The sequence below is a fragment of the Vigna unguiculata genome, chromosome 2 (assembly GCF_004118075.2).
Source record: "Vigna unguiculata cultivar IT97K-499-35 chromosome 2, ASM411807v1, whole genome shotgun sequence".
Classification (NCBI taxonomy): domain Eukaryota; kingdom Viridiplantae; phylum Streptophyta; class Magnoliopsida; order Fabales; family Fabaceae; genus Vigna; species Vigna unguiculata.
The window spans coordinates 24,950,344-24,967,595 of NC_040280.1; positions in this window are offsets into that span (position 1 = coordinate 24,950,344).

Sequence of the window (17,252 nt, forward strand, 5' to 3'; positions counted from 1 at the left end):
TGTAAAGTATATGTGAGAAAATGACACTTAAGGGACTATACTATAGGGGGGTGGTGGGCAAGAGAGAGATAGAGAGAGAAGATTGTTTCTTTTGTGGACGTGGGGGGTAGGGTACTGGGAAGGGGAAAAAAAAGAATGGAAAAGGGAAATAATCAAAAAATTCAGATAAAAGAAAAAAAAAAAGAGAAAAGAAAAAGGTAATTAATTAACTTGTAACTTTTATTCCTTTTTACAAATATACTTTTTTATTTTTTTTTTTGCTCTTCGGATTAAAAATGGAAAAGGAGGACATTTCTCAAACACCTTTAAGGTGTGTGTGTGCTCATTGTTTTCATCTACAAATCCAACTTTCTAACAAGCACACCCACACACACGTACACTACACAGAACCCAGAACCCCCCCTTTCACTGGACTGAAACCTAGGGCTTGGTTGTTCTTTTCATCTAATCCTTAAAAAAATTAAAATCCTGAAATTTACAGTGACATGATTGCACGCAGATTTCAACATCTTGGGGATTTGTTTTGTTTTGTTAACAGCCCAATTATAAACCACTCATTGAGGTGATGATGAACCCTAATTCTCCGCAAATCACATCATGCATTCTTCTTAGCATAAATTTGGACCCATCCATCCTATTCTTGTCATATTCTTTTTATAATCAACCAAGAAAATCAAAGGTATATTTGTGGGTTGTATCCAAAATGAGGACAAATTAGAAAGTCAGATTTACCCTATATTTTATTTCCGTAAGGACCTTTCTAATGTGGGTAAATTTGTCTTTAAGCATTGCAACCCTTAAGTCATCAAATAGACATCGGAACGTACTACTGAATTATACACACTCCACTCACTCTCGGAGACACGTACCCTAGACCTACAAAAAAAAAAAACCACCAAATTAATAAAATTTTAACAATTAATTTTTTATGAAACTCGTAACAGGAAAACGCTAAGAAATTAATTAAATTCCTGGAATAATCCATTATTCCTGGTCCTTCAGAAATGTTAGTCTGGTTGACTCGGAAGAATATATATTAATCTAAAAGTTGGGAAATTACAGATACATATATATATGGTGGGTCATGCGAGTCTATCAAAATTAAATTTTATGGTTACGAGTTTTGGGATTGAAACGGATGGTCCTAATAAGAGTCCATAAGAAAATAAGATGGTCCTATGATACACTCTAGAGATAAACGACGTATGAATAATCTCTGTCTACCAATCAATGTGAGTCACTGTCATGTTTACACAACATTATGTGTGTCCTATAGCTTCATCATATTAAACTGTGGTGAATTATAAGCACATAAATAGCAAAATCAACTAGTCAAAGGTGACCAATCACTCTTAATTGGAATTAAGTTTTGTAATGATTTTATATTTGCGTCCTAGAGGAAGGTTTTAGGGTTGCCTCATTTTGGGTCCAATAATGTAAGACATGACATGGTTTTCTATTTGTGCTAGGAATAGGGGTGCAGATGTTTCAATCACCTTTCGATATGCAAACTCTTCATCAACAAAATTCGTTTACTCTTCTTCTCTCACTTACCCTGCTTTTGTACTTAGTTTATATAACAGTCTCTTTTCCTACACAAAAAAGGAAACTATATATATATATATATATACCTTCATAACATATATTTTTATTATTTACTTACCTATGAAAACTATAATGGATATGTTGCAACATAACATATACCACTTTCTTTTAACAAAATACTTTATTTTATGGATTGCCAGTTCCTTTTGTTATAACATTTTTAATTGGGATTACTCCCTTGTTAAAAATAGGCATAGACCAACGCGTACAAAACATAATTAGGTTAATTTTTATTATAACACACTTTTTTTATGTTTTTCAATGTTGTGTGTTTCCTACAGATAACATGTCGTTTTAAGGATTTGTTCTATGTGCACTTAGGCTTAGGTAAAAGGTCAAAAAGGTTCATTAATTTTTAGGCTGGTTCATGTTTAGCAATATTTTTGCTATGGTTAAATTTGTACGCTTCTATTTTAGATATAACAATAAAAGTAAAAAAACAAAAATAAAAGGAAAGTCAGCAAAAGATATTATGGCATTCATCTAGCATTAATGAAAGATTAAACATCATCAATCAAACTGCCGGATTAATTGTTTTCTTCTAATTTTAAAGATAGTTAAATCATGAAATAATTTCATAATAAAAGTATTTTAAGTAAAATACTTCATGATTTAAGTATGGTAAGTTATGTAGTTACATAAAAATTATTATGCTTTGTTGATTTAGTTTTGAGTTATAAAAAATAATATAATATAATTGATTTAAGGTTGGTTTGCTTTCAACAACGTATCGTTGAAGAGGAATAGAATGATATGATATCTGTAGTTTATTTCAAAGGATTTGCAGATATTTGTGATGATTGTTTTGGAGGAAAGGGGATGAAACTCATCTTCTCCTACTAGGAAAGATTTGAAGAGTAAGTGACATCATCATATACTATTTTACTAATTTATCCTTAACTTTTAATTAATGGTTTGTTTGTTATTATAATCCCATTTATATATTTAAATTATAAAATATATTAAATACTTTAATATTTACAAGTTATAAAATAAACTAGTATTTACATCAACTTTAACTATTTTTCATATATTAATATTAATAATGGTCATAATAATAATAAATAATAATAATTTCTTATAATTAGTTTCAATAATAATAATAATAATAATAATAATTACAGTCAAAATCATATAAATTTTATTAATAACTAATAAGTTTTATTATTATTCTTATTCTTAATAATAATAATAATAATAATAATATGAAAGTATTGAGAAATTAAAAACACATGAAAAATAATTAAATAATAATAATAATTATTATTATTATTAATCATGTACATAATTAAAAAAATAATGATAATAATGATACTAAAACTAATAATAATAATAATAATAATAATAATAATAATAATATTAATAATGATAATAATGACAATTGTAATAATAATAACAACAATTACATCTAATTTTATATTAATAATGATAATAATGACAATTGTAATAATAATAACAACAATTACATCTAATTTTATATTAATTTTAAGTATGAGGGTAAAATTATAATCTAACAATTTTATTTATTAAAACATGTTTTTTTTATCTATCACATTTATAAAATCATTACGAATTTCTTATAAATATTATTTTCAAATCTTTTCACTTTCGTATCTTTATCCCTTGAATTAAATAATCTCACTTTCTTTTCTTTATACCCTCACATTCATTTACTCATTCTTTCTCAATTTCATCCTTAGAATCAAATACACCCTTAATGTTTTACGTTCATAAATTTATTTATATCTTTTTATAATAGATATAATTTGTTTATGTTTCATGAAATATAATTTGTTTACTTTTTTCTTTTAATAAATTTTCATGTAATGACATATGATTGATGGGTTTGGAGTGTCACTGTATAACTATGATGTCAAAGTTCATAATGATGTCCAAAATGATTTTACTTTGAATAACAAAGCATCGAAAACTGATTTCCATATTTAAAATAAAAAATATATCACTAAATGTAGAAATATAATTCATTAAAAGTATAATTTTATCAAGTTCTCAATTAATTTATAGATACTAAAGTTATCATATTACTATTAATCGTTTATCTTTTTTAAGATAAAGTTAATCAACCCACACTTTATTTTCTAAATAGAAAAATCAATCCCAAGAAATAATTATGTCTCCTTTTATTGATGTAATATTTTTGGGTTAATTTAATTTAGAGTCTCTATTTGTTAAATTATTTCGTAAATTTAACCAGTTTTAGTTAAACGTCATCTATCAATTTAACCTGAAGTGATTAGTATTAGTACCAAGTGTCTTAGACAAATAAATATATTTATACCAAGTGTATATAATCATGATCCAAAATTTTACAATTTTAACCAACAATAGGTTGAATCACTTCCAATTCCTTTTTCAAAATAAGTAAATTTTTGTTTTTTATTTAATTTTACTATTTAAAAAAATAGACTATTGTAATAAGAAAGCTCTATTTACTTGTTAAATAAGTTATTTTTCTAAAATCATTTTCATAAAACTTACTTTAAATTTTACCAAACTAATATCATCCTATAATGACGTATATATAATACATATATACACACATATATACTACATATCATTCGTTTTTCTTGGCCTCGAGGGGTTTTCATTGACACGATAGTTAATGAGCATTAATTAATTAAGGAAATAAATATATAGTTAAGTTTAATATGTAGATAATTGAATCCTTAAATTTGGATCAAACAACTGGTAAGATGTTGAATCATTGATTATGTAAGCAAAGTAATGATTGGTCAATAACTAAAAAAAATTGAATAAAAACATTAGGTTGTATTATGATTGGATTTTGATGGAGGGACGAACCTAGAGCAGTTCCTATATATAGGCTTGACTACTTTATGTTGGGTAAATAATTGGTAAATCATGTTTTGGTCTTCTACCATTCTTTCCTAATTGCTTCAATGACCAACATGCTTTCTCAATTAGGTTAAAGCTAAACTCACTTTTTGACCCTAATTATAATACAATTAACACTTCTTCTATTTGATTAATTAATCGGTAATCTGTCTTTCAAATCACTTTCAGTTGAGTAATTAACCTCCAAATTTAATAAAAGGGTGAGGTAAGATTTAAGTTCAACTTCAACCTATGTAAAAGGATATCCTCCATAAAACTCAAACACGACATAGTTTGAGAAATTATTTGGTAAGCATGCCCACATAATGATGAGAAGGTAGAAGTTTATCTAGAGCTTAGGGTTTAATTAATGCTTATTTTATTATTTTGATGCAATTAAGGAGAAGGGGTATTTATTCTAAGAATTTGTCCTACAAATAAAAAAGAGCTATTTTTTTGAGAAAAGAAATGAAATGGTGACAAAGATGTGTAGATTTTGTTATATATATATATAGGTTGTGAGAAAACAAAGTAAAATTTTCTTCTTTTCTTTCCCCTTTTGATGAAAAAAGTAGAATCACTAAGAGTGTGTTGGGCAAATAGAAAGATGATGCAAAAGCATTGGTATGCGTTACCCTTTGCTACGTAACTTTTCTTTTGATATCCCTTCCTTAAGTCATTGCTCAACACCCAACTAATATCTATGCTTGATCACCTTCTTTTTTGGATAAAGCCTTCATAGGCCCCCCCACCTTTCCACCTTTTACATTTCTTCTAAATTCTTATTTCTAAACCTAAATTCAATCAAAATTTACATTCTTTTCATATTTCAACTACTAGTTTACTATTGGTTAATCAATTTTCAAAACCTATAAAAGATTAGCTTGTGTATGTAATTTGACCATTCACCATAATCCATATGTTTAGACAAAATATATATTTTAATAATTGTTTTATATGGTACTAATATCACCTTGAAGAGTCCAAAAAGTAGTGGTTTATTTTTTTTAAAGAAGAATGGGAGTTCGTGTCTCGATTAACGAAAGTAATCTTAGAAAGTTGTGTTTGTTTTTGTATGTTTTTCTGTGCAAGTATGATGGTGATAAATTTGTTGTAGTATTTAGTATTATTGTTGGATAGTTAGGTTGGTGATAGGGTAATTTTGAAAACGTAATTTAGGGTAAAAACAAAAGGATGTTTGAGTACGTAGCATTGAAGCCCAAATGGGTGATGGCATGGGCTATATTTGTAGGGCTAACAAGGTTTTGGGTAAGCCGCGACTGCGACTTAACTTTATTTAACACGCCTTACGGTAAAAACTAACCAAAAATCCTTCTACACACGTGAATCTCCTCACGCATCTGCATATTTCGCTTTAATAAACCCTAATTTTTTTCTCATTTCCAGTTCCTACTTTCTGTCACACACTTCCACGTATATCTTTGCTTAAACACCAATTTTTATATATCTTCTTTTTCTTATCCTATTTTCTTTTTAAATTTCCCTTTTATTATCCAAATTTATACACTTTTTTTATACTTTAATATTTTTAGGAGTAATGTTGAAGGTATGAAAAGACATTGAAGATTATGGTGAGCAATGCAACACGTCCTTTTATTAGCACAGGAAGGAAGCACCTATATGAAGGAATATAGGGTCCCTACCTATGATATATATTCTACATATATATTTTAAAAGTCTAACACACACAGTAATCACTGACCTTTGATCCTCGTGTTTCTGTTTAATTATTCATTAGTGAGTTAATTTTGACTATACTAATCTAATTAACACCCACCTCATTTTTGTCATCAACACAATCCTACATTGAGACCAACAAAATATTCCAAACTAATCAATCAATTTCCCGTGGGAAAATGACATCTAATCTTTCTTCAAAACAACATAAAAAAAATGACCAAATCACAGTGTTGATTACCAAGTTCAAGTCAAACAAGGTGAATCCAAAATTTCACATTTTTCTATCAACCATGGAGCATGCAAATATATATAATAATAATTGAATAATTAGCTTAGTGTCATAGATGAGTTAGTAGTGCTCATTAATATACGATAAAATCGTCTTCCTAGGGTTCCCCGACAACATTGGAAGCACTGTAACACAAACAAATGTATATAGAAACATAGTAATATACTAATTATTTGTAGGTTGTGATATCTGAATTCTTATGTTTTTAATACAAAAATGGTAACGGCGAAGAGCATGGTCCGGGAATACAGCCCTGACATTTCGTTTTCTCAACTTATCAAATTGGTTGTTTCATTAAGGACATGGATTATTATATGTCCCAATTTGTCAACCATATTCCTAGAAAATTAAAATTAGGGTTCGGAGTTTGTGAAGATTGGAGACAAACTATAGTTTTTTGTGTAGCACAATTAATGTTTTAAGAAAAAGATAAGAGTTTAGAACATAAATGTGTTGTGGTTGTGTGTTAATTATTTTGCTAGAGATTTGTGCCTTAGAAGCATCTAAACTGTCTCTTGTCAAATGTATATTTTACATTATAAACTAATCCTGGTCGTCCATGTCCCGTGCTCAAGGAGGAATCTTAATTATATATTGTTTGTTCTAATTCAAGTTCTTACCTTAATTAATTGTCAATATAATTCTTCAATTGGATTTATCAATATGTTGCTATCTTTTAAACAATATTACGAGTACGTACATTTATATTATACTTGCTAGTGGAGGTATTATAATATTTTAATAGTGTTGCGAAATCAAGTATGATAAAGCAGAATTATTTTGGTCAATTACTTGTGATGTGGTTCGTTTTAGAAATTGATGCTTTAACGACGTTTTATCTTGAAAATATGTATTAATGGATTAAGAGATGAACATATTTATATATAAAATATTATTTATTTTAACTTTCAAATGTATCTGGAAAACAAATTATCTAATTAAGAATATAATGGTAAAATGACTTGTAATGTTTCTTTATCAGAGAGTTGAAGTCACAACAGTATTGATAAGGTTTATGAAGAACGAGAAATTAAAAAGTTATTAACCATATTAAATAACTTCTAGTTTGAATTGATTAATTAAATTTGTATTTTAGATAAAATTATAAAGCAATGTAAACCTAAAGATATCTCAATTAATCTTCATTTTTTTTTCAGAAAATAAATTAAATCAAATAATCCCTTTGAATGATCGAATTTGATAAATTAAAAGATTCTCAAATTTTGATATGACATTACGCACACTCACTTGCATATAGCTCAATAATATAAAAGAATCTAAAGCTATATAATGATGCTATAGGACCCAAAATTAAAGAACACTATAAACTACCTTTTATCTGGTTGGCAATCGTAAAGCTTCTTCTTCTTTTTCTAATTTTTCTACATTATTATGCCACTGCGTACAAAGTGCAATATATAAAGAATTGAGAAAGAAGTTAAAAGAAGAATTATGTACAAAAACCCCTAAACAAATATTATATCTCCTTATGATTAAGTTATACATTTTAAAGAGTCTAACTTAAAGTTATGGTTTGTCAAATTTTATTAAAACATATTACTAAAATTATTAATAAGTGGGCTTTGTCTAGTAGTAATTAATTATTGGGAACCTAATTATGGTTACACTAACAAATATTATGCAAATTAGTCAACTTTTTCTTAATTTAAATGAAGTGTAAGAATGAATATTAAAAAGGAAAAATATAAGGAGTTATGGAGTTAAAGTGAATTAGTAAAACTCAGTTGGTTCATTTTGTAATCCAACTTAATTGATCATGAGTTGGTGGATTATATTGGTTAATTAACTTAAAGAAATTTTATTCTTTTAACTTATTTTGTATATTTATCGATATATAATGAAAATAGATTAATTTAATTCATAACTGTACAATTAAAGTTCTGTTAATATGACAAAACATTATTAGAAAAAACTATGCGAAAATAAAAATGGCAATCTATACTATTGGATAACTAAATAAATTAACTATTAAATCATTTAAACATTTGTTCAATTATAATATTTCAAGTGATTAAATCTTCGATCTACATAACTAAAAATAAAAAATAATTATAATAAAAAATTATAAAAAATGATACAAATATTAAAAGATTATAATTGATAGGTTATAGCTCAATCCACTAAAATCCAATTCAAATTCATTTAATACATAGATTAAATGAGTTGAGTCCAATTTAATTCATATTAAAATAAATAATCTTTTGCTACTTAACCCAGTTCGAGAATGAATCTGATTAATTTACGAATTTGATTTCATTTTGACACTTCTGATAATGAAGTGAAAAAAAACAATTATTTAAATTGTTGAAAATATTCATTATTATTGTAATTATTATCATTATTTATATTAACATTCCAAATTAATAATGATGACAAAATAATACTTTCCTCGAAAGATTAGAGTATAGATACTTGTTTGAATAGAGTTTTAATGATTTTTTTAATAATTAATTAAAGAGCGTGTTGAAGTGTAGTCAACTATCACTCGTTCACACAGATCAAATTTGTATGAAATTAAATTTGGTTAAGGATTGTATTTTAACTTAGTAAATTTTAATTATTTTAAATAATGATTGCTTAGTACAGTTATTTCGTACTTTATGGTTTGTATTGTATTGATTCATTGATTATCAATGGATCGTCCACTAGTATAATTGTTTATTTGTTTATTAACTTTATTTATATTTATCTTGGCTTTGTCGGGGATTAGGTGAAAATAAATGGAAGAAAAAGGAAAAAGAGTGGAAATAAGATAATTTGTATTAAAAAGAGGGGATAGATTTGGGTGAAAAATTTATACTAAGTGCAATTGATGTGATTGAAAAGAATTATTATTATTTATTTCATTAATATTATATTAATTATTTATTTTATTGTAAGAAATAAAAACATTCAATAGTGTATTGATAATTTTAAGTGTACTTTTTAAATTGATATATAGTGTTATTATTTTATTTAGGATTAAATATGATTTAGGTTCCTTAATTTTTAGTAAATATTGAAATTAGTTTCATTTTGAGATATTGAACCAATTTATTTTCTCATTTTTAAAATCTAAGTGAATTTAGTCTTGATGTTTTAAATGTGTTTATATGTGTTTGAAACGCCAAATAAATTTAAAAAAATTTGGTTAAAATGATTAAATACACTTATTTAGAGAACTAAATTAGTCCAAAGTTTCTAAGATAGACTATTTCCAAATTTAGGGATCAAAAACATATTTAACCATTCTATTTAAGTCTACGTCACAATTGGAGATAGTAATAGGGCATAACGCATACGAGTTTCATTATCTCATCTATTCTCATTAGGAGAAAAATTCATCCCAAATCCAAACTCAATAAGATCAATATTTTGTCTCTTTCTCATTCTTATCGGATAACAGGCATATACTCGTATTCACTTTTTTACAGTGTTAATATTAATTAATAATATCTTATAAAATAATACAAAATTACAATAAATAAAATATAATATTATCAAATACTCCATATTAGAAGGGTGTTTATTTCTTCAATATCAAATATTTAGAAATAAATTTTAATTATATATATTTTAAATTAGAATACAAAATAAGATTTTATGAGAACTAAAACATTTAATAAATTTTCAAAAGTTAGTGAAACCTAGTTGATAATTTAAAAATATTTTAAAAAAATTATAAAAGGAAAACAAATATTCAAATTGAAATATATTTTAAATGTTTGTTTATCTTTTTAAATTATAATGATCAAAATTACACAAAAACAAATATTAAACTAATAATAATAGAATTTTAATATAGAACTTTTATCTTTTGAACTTCAATATATGTTGAACGGCAATAAAAAAGATTCATGATAATTACATTAAATTATTATATAATAATAAATAAAATTTTGTTTATACAATTATAGTGATAGATTACACATACGATAATGAGTTATAAAATAAAAATAGTTATATTTTAAATGTTTGTTTAACTTTTTAAATTATAATGATCAAAATCACACAAAAACAAATATTAAACTAATAATAATAGTATTTTAATATAGAACTTTTATCTTTTGAACTCCAATATATGTTAATGGTGATAAAAAAGATTCATGACAATTACATTAAATTATTATATTATAGTAAATAAAATTTACTTAAACAATTATAGTGATAGATTACACATACTATAATGAGTTATAAAATAAAAATAGTTATATAAAAAAATATTAAAATAGTATTTTATATAATAAAAATAAACAACAAATAAAAATATTAAAAATATGATCAAATGTGTGTTTTAAAAACAAACAGGAACAACTAAATGAAATCGCACAAAGAAAAATAAATTTATAATTAAAAGTATGATAAAAGCAAAAAAAAATACCTTGAAGATGGAAGAAAATTTTTCAAATAATAACCTAATCGATTGTTGATAGATCACAAAAATATCTTTAGAGGTTTATGCTATTTAACATTTAAATTGAGAATGTTAAACATTCTAATATAAAAAAAAAAGAACATATACAATAAATAAATATATTAAAAAATAGTAAAATATTTAAATGCGAGAGATAAAAAATGTTTAATCATCTATAATCATTTAATTCATGAATCAAGTGTTAAAGTTTTGTTCCCAAAATTGTCAGGAATTCTCAAAACTTACTCGTAAGCTAACGATTGGCGCATGAGTTTATATGGGCCCACTTTGAATTATTCTTGGGTCCATTCCAAAATATGATTTTTGTTTGTATGAAAATTTTATAGAATTTTCTAAAGTACTTTGTAGTTTTAATATTATACTGTAACATTTTTATTCATATTGTAATAATATTAAATAATTTTATTATACTGTTTGAAATCTTTCTAAGAAATTGACTCTCCAAAATATTTTATTTAATTTTAGGAGTTTTTTTCCATATGTTAATGTTGTACTCCTCAATTTTGGGCCTGACTTTTTATTAATGATTATAATATTAAACAATTTTATTGTATTGTATATTCTGTTTGACCAATTAACTTGGATGGTCATGTGCTATTTTGAATAACTGTTTTTTTTTTTCCTTTGGTGTTTTATTCTTAATTTGTACATTAATTAATAATATTCTGCAAGCTCACACTGATTTATTGAAAAATTGTAATATCAGTTACTGTAGGAACAATTATATAAAATATGTGTAATTTATATGGTATAATTATGTTTGATATTGTACTGTAAAAAATTGTGTTTTAACATTGTATTCATAGTCATTATACCTTATTGATATATTGTTATTAATTTGATTTATGAATGATACGGATATTTTGGTTTTACTTACGACATTTTTGCTGTGGTACACTGTATTGGTGGTAGGATATTTTGACAGGAGTTTATACATTTCTTGTTACATTTCGTAATTTGGAATCTCTTAGGTGAAATTATAGTGAACAAGAAATTTTATCTTTCAGGATGTCATGTTTTGTTTTTTTTCCCTCACTTTTATATATTTGTCAGAAACTAAATAAGATAGGATGGAATTTCTAAATTATATTTGGCATTTTTTTTAATACTCATTATAATTTATATGAGATGAGATGATTTGTTATTCTGTTCATAAATCGAGAAAGTTTAAATAAAATGTTAAACAAATTACTTAATAGGTTTCGTTGAGAACTATCACATAGAATTGATAAATAAAAGTAAGGACAAGTCATGGCTTATTTGAGTAGAATTTCTTAAAGAAAATCAATTTATTCTTCCTCTTGGATTTTGTTTAAACATGAACATTTCGCTCCGCAATTCTAACAGGTCTGAGTCCAAATCTTGAGCCACTATGGGCCAAAGTTAAATAGAGTTAGTGTGAGTCAATGTTCATCTAAGTAGGGACAATCCCATGTTCAGTTAAGTTGGGTTGTCTCAAATGGGTTTTAATTCGATCAAGACCAGATCAAGTCATGCCTTAGTCAAATTGAGTCGTCTTGGCCTAGGTTTAGATGAGTCTATCCTGGTCTAGGCCAGGTCAAGTCGACCAAGGTCCATGGCTAGCCAAATTGGTCTAGGCTTAGTCGAGTTGGGTTGGTCAAGGCGGTCAAGTTAAGTTGACTTGAGCATAGGTCGAGCCGAGTTGATTTGAGTCCAAATCAACTCAACTTGGGTCCAAATCAAGTTGAGTCAGGATAGCATCACATTTAGTCGTGTTGAGTTAGGTCTATGCCTAGTCAAGGTTTGGTTAAGCCAAGTTTAGATCGAGACACCGAATCAAGGACATGTCAAACTAAGTTGAGTTGATCCTATGTTAGATCGAGCTGAATCTACTCATATTTAAGTCGAGCCGAATAAACTTAAATTAAATCGTTCCAAACCAAAAGAAAAAAACAAAATATGAATTTGAGAGTAAGAAAACTTTTAAATTCTTACTTTTTAAGTGAAATTTGCAATTCTTTAATTTTTAGTAATCCAATTACTTTAATGAAATTTAATTTTTTTTTAATTTCTTATCCAAACAACATATATTATCATAAAGCATTTTTAATTCTTTGAAAAAATAATTACCATATTAAATATATTATTTAAACACAAGGTACTAATAATAAAAGAGATAATTGAAGATCTCTCAATCTTTAATAACATGTCAATCCCTAACATGGATTTAGTTAAGAGAACTAGAGTCATGAACTTGTAAGTTTAATGTTGCTGGAACAGTGTTTTATGAGAGATGAGAGTAGTCGAATGTAGTATAGCTAGGTGACAAATTACACCATTGAAAAGTCTACTACATAGAGCAGCATGTGAAGACTTTTTGTAAGGCATGTTGGTGAAAAGTTTTGGTGTTTAAGGTTCTGAAAAATCATTGTTTCTTCTTATTCAATAATAATGGTGTTAACGTACTTTTGTATGAAAAATAATTATGTTTTTTATGAATAATTTTGAATAAAAAGCAGTCTTAAATGAAAATAACTTTATCACAAGTTTTCAATTAATCTAAGTGATACCAAAATAGAAGAGGTGATGATTAATTGAATTAATTTTAATGGAATAGTCCAATTAACTCGTTAATGGTGTTGGATGGGATTCTTGAATTTTAGACATAAAAAATCATTTAATTTATTGTGATGAATGAAAATGTATGACCCAAAACATTAAGAACTATTTGATCAAGTACTATTTATTATTCGTAAAATTTGTAAATTTAGATCTTGAGAAAAGAACCAATTTAACGATGCTCAATGAGTCAAATTTCTACGATCCTTGAGAAATTGTGCCTAATTTGACCCACCTATAACCTTGACCCAAGAGGCTAAACTATCTCTTCAAAATTGAACTATTATTATTAGATAAACTTGAGTCTATTATGTTCTAAATTTTAATAAATTTAATATCATATTCAATTTAAAATGTCGAAGATTATAAATATAATTTACAATATCATGTTTTTTCGGATAGATCAACGGAAAGATATAACATCAATGAAACATGAATTCAACTCTAACTTACATAAAAATGATTGACATTACTCTCAACCCAAAATCTTAAGATGATGAGTTTATGGATCTTCATCCTTATATAATCAGTGGCGGAGCATTGTTGGAGCAGGCGGGGGTCACGACTCCCTCAACTTTTTCAATTTTTTTAACCTTTTTAATTTTTTTAAAATTATATAAGTTTAAAATTTGTTAAAATATTTATGTTTTTAAATTATACACACACACACACACACACACATATATATATATATATATATATATATATATATATATATATATTTTTTTTTTTTAAATTAGATAATAGTATATTGAAAAGTTAATGAAAATAAAATTAGGTATTTTTTATTTCTTTTATAGCATATAGCATTTAATATTAATAAATAATAAAATAAAAAATCAAATATAATAAAGAAAAAAATTTATTAAGATAATTTTTATTTTCTATTTCCATTCTCTTTTTAGTTTTTCACATGTTGTATTTATCTCTTACACCTACCCAAATTGTTTTTGTTACGTTACAAAAAAAAAAAATTTCTCATGTCTCACTTTGTAGTGAATTGATTGTCATAATTTTTGTTAGTAATTATGTTTTTCAATTATTGATTATATTATGATAAATTACTTTTTAGTCTTAAATTTATTTTTTAAATAGGTATATTGATGAATAAATTCATTTTTTAGAATTGATAAAAGATGAGTGAAGATAAAAACATGACAATATGGTTGTTCATCGCATAACAATGAAATGAAATGCGACTTTTGAATCGATATGTGTATATTAGAAAAATGGGAAATGATTATTTTGCAGATAATATGATTATTTATATTGAAAAAAAAAATAGCTGAAAAATTTAGTTATGATTGAATTATTTGATAAGTTCAAGAATATGAAAAAATAATGAACAATTCGTTAGATAGTGTAGTTTGTTTTATAGTTATAATTATACTAAAGTATTATTCATTTCCATTGAATGAGTAATAGTAATGTTAAATATGTAAATTTTAAATATATTATTTTGGCTTTCCCAACAATTTTGGTAAAGATCCGCAATTTTGGTCAAGATCAACCACTCTATATGATGCTCAACTTTATCATTTTTACTCAATGTACTCACACTTAATTTTCAACAATCTTTCCCTCAAATATTTCGTTTAACTTTCTCATTATTATTCAATGTGAGACATAGACTCACAATTTCCCGAATCCAACATCTTGAAATGAAAACAAAAAACAAAACTTCCCACATAAAACCACCAGCAAAAAAAGAAGAATTAGAAACCAAACCAAGACTCACCAAGGTTTACACCAACAATATGCAGATAACTGAATTTGATGATGTGACAGTGTTGCTTAAAGCTTTAGCTTAACGATCAGAAATTTCCCAGTAATGCAGAAAAACAGATTAATTATGAGATTGTTACTTGGAATAGAGTGTTTGTGTATTAAGCACAGTAGTTTTTATGACTTGGCAACAAGCTTATTGTTATGTGAGTGAATCACGGAAAACATGTTAGCGTTAATTAATCCATGTGTTTCTCTTGACAAGGATTACAATAAGTTTATGGTTACAGTGAAGAATTCCTTTTCAGTAAATCCTAATCAACAGTGACGTTCAAATCTCACTCAGTAAGAAAGCAAACATGCATCATCGTCTTCATTTGACAGCTTGCAACTATTGTTCTCAATCAATTACTCATGTCATCACTCATGCTTATATATATTCTACCTATTACACTAAAAGCCATGTCACATTCATGTCATTGTTCCTTTCTACCATGTCAGTGTGCTTTGCCTTTCACTAACAAAACCAGAATGCCATGATTCGGAGACAACAATTGCAATCAGTAATTTCAAACAGAGGCAAACATTGAAGGAACTGTAACACATGAAAAGAACAAGTTCTTTTCTTTTCTTGTTTAAATTTCAGAATATACAATATTGAAAAAAGAAAACAAATCGAAATAGACATGGTTGTTAATTTTTATTAACAGGATAGTTGAATTCACAATTTCTCTTATTCTCCTTTTGATCTTTTTCACCCTTTTTTTAATAATTGTTAGTTGTTAGTTTTTGTTAATAGAGAAGTTGAACTCGTAATCTCTTTCACTCTCATTTTGATAATTATTAGTTGTTAGCTTTTGTTAGTGGTAGAGTTAAAGTTATATGATGACCGCTAACGAATCACCCACTAATTTCTTATTCCACTTATCTTATTAATTAGACACCACTTTTACACTAAAATCTTAAGGCAATAGTGTTATGGGTCTTTATTCTTATATAGTGTTTAACTTTGTCTTTTCTATCCAATGTGAAACTTTGACTCACACTTGAGCTATTTCCAACATTATCCCACGTACAAAATGAATATACTTCGGTGTGAGGGGGTTTGTTGGAAGCTGTTATTAGTATTGTATGGAAAGATTTCACTTAAAGGTATGAAGTTAAAATTTTGAATACATGTGAAGAATTTGAGAATGTCTTTACAAGTTATATGATAACACCGTCGTAATTGAATGGATCTATCACATTGGTGTTGAAAATTATTGAGAATGAGTAAAGAATGTGAGAGTTGGTGGTTAGAAAACACTGAAATGTGTGGTTGATTATTTGGATTTGCCTTATTGGTGTTACCGACATGAGGGATTATTATATGGGTCATATATTTTGATGGAAACGAGAAATGTTTAGGTCTATACGAAAAATGGGTCACAAAAGTCAAAGACACTGCGTAGCAATGTTAGAACCACACAAAAGGTTACAAACTCAAGTGAGGATGTCAATGTCAATCAATTAGCATGGGCATGGGCACGGTCTGTGATAATTTTACTCCAAATCCCCATGCCATACACTGTTATGCATGTTTCATGGGAAAAATAAAAACGAAAACCAAAATCGTAAATCGTAAATATCAATATTTTATTTTTGTATCGTTAAAATAATGGTCGGATCAGTTGGTTCTATATGCAATGGATCAAATAATAAAAATGTCTAGATCATTCTAATTTAAATTTCTTTTAAATTATATATCTTTTTATAACTCTATCACATTCAATTTAGGTTAATTTTTTAAATTCATTTATATCTTTATAATATGAAAATAAGTAAAATATTTATTTTTTATCTTTTGTAAGCTAAGCTAGATGATTAGAGTTATGGTTTTAAATAACTTTTCTTTCCCTTACACATATTCTTCTTGTTTCTGGGTGTAGGGACCAAGAGCCTACTATGAGAACCTCTTCACTTAGCGCTGTCTCTTCCTTCTCTAATAACTTCAGCGAAATCCTCTCCTTAGCTCGATCGGTTGGGCTGACGATCGGGGTACCTGCCTAAAGTACTCCGATG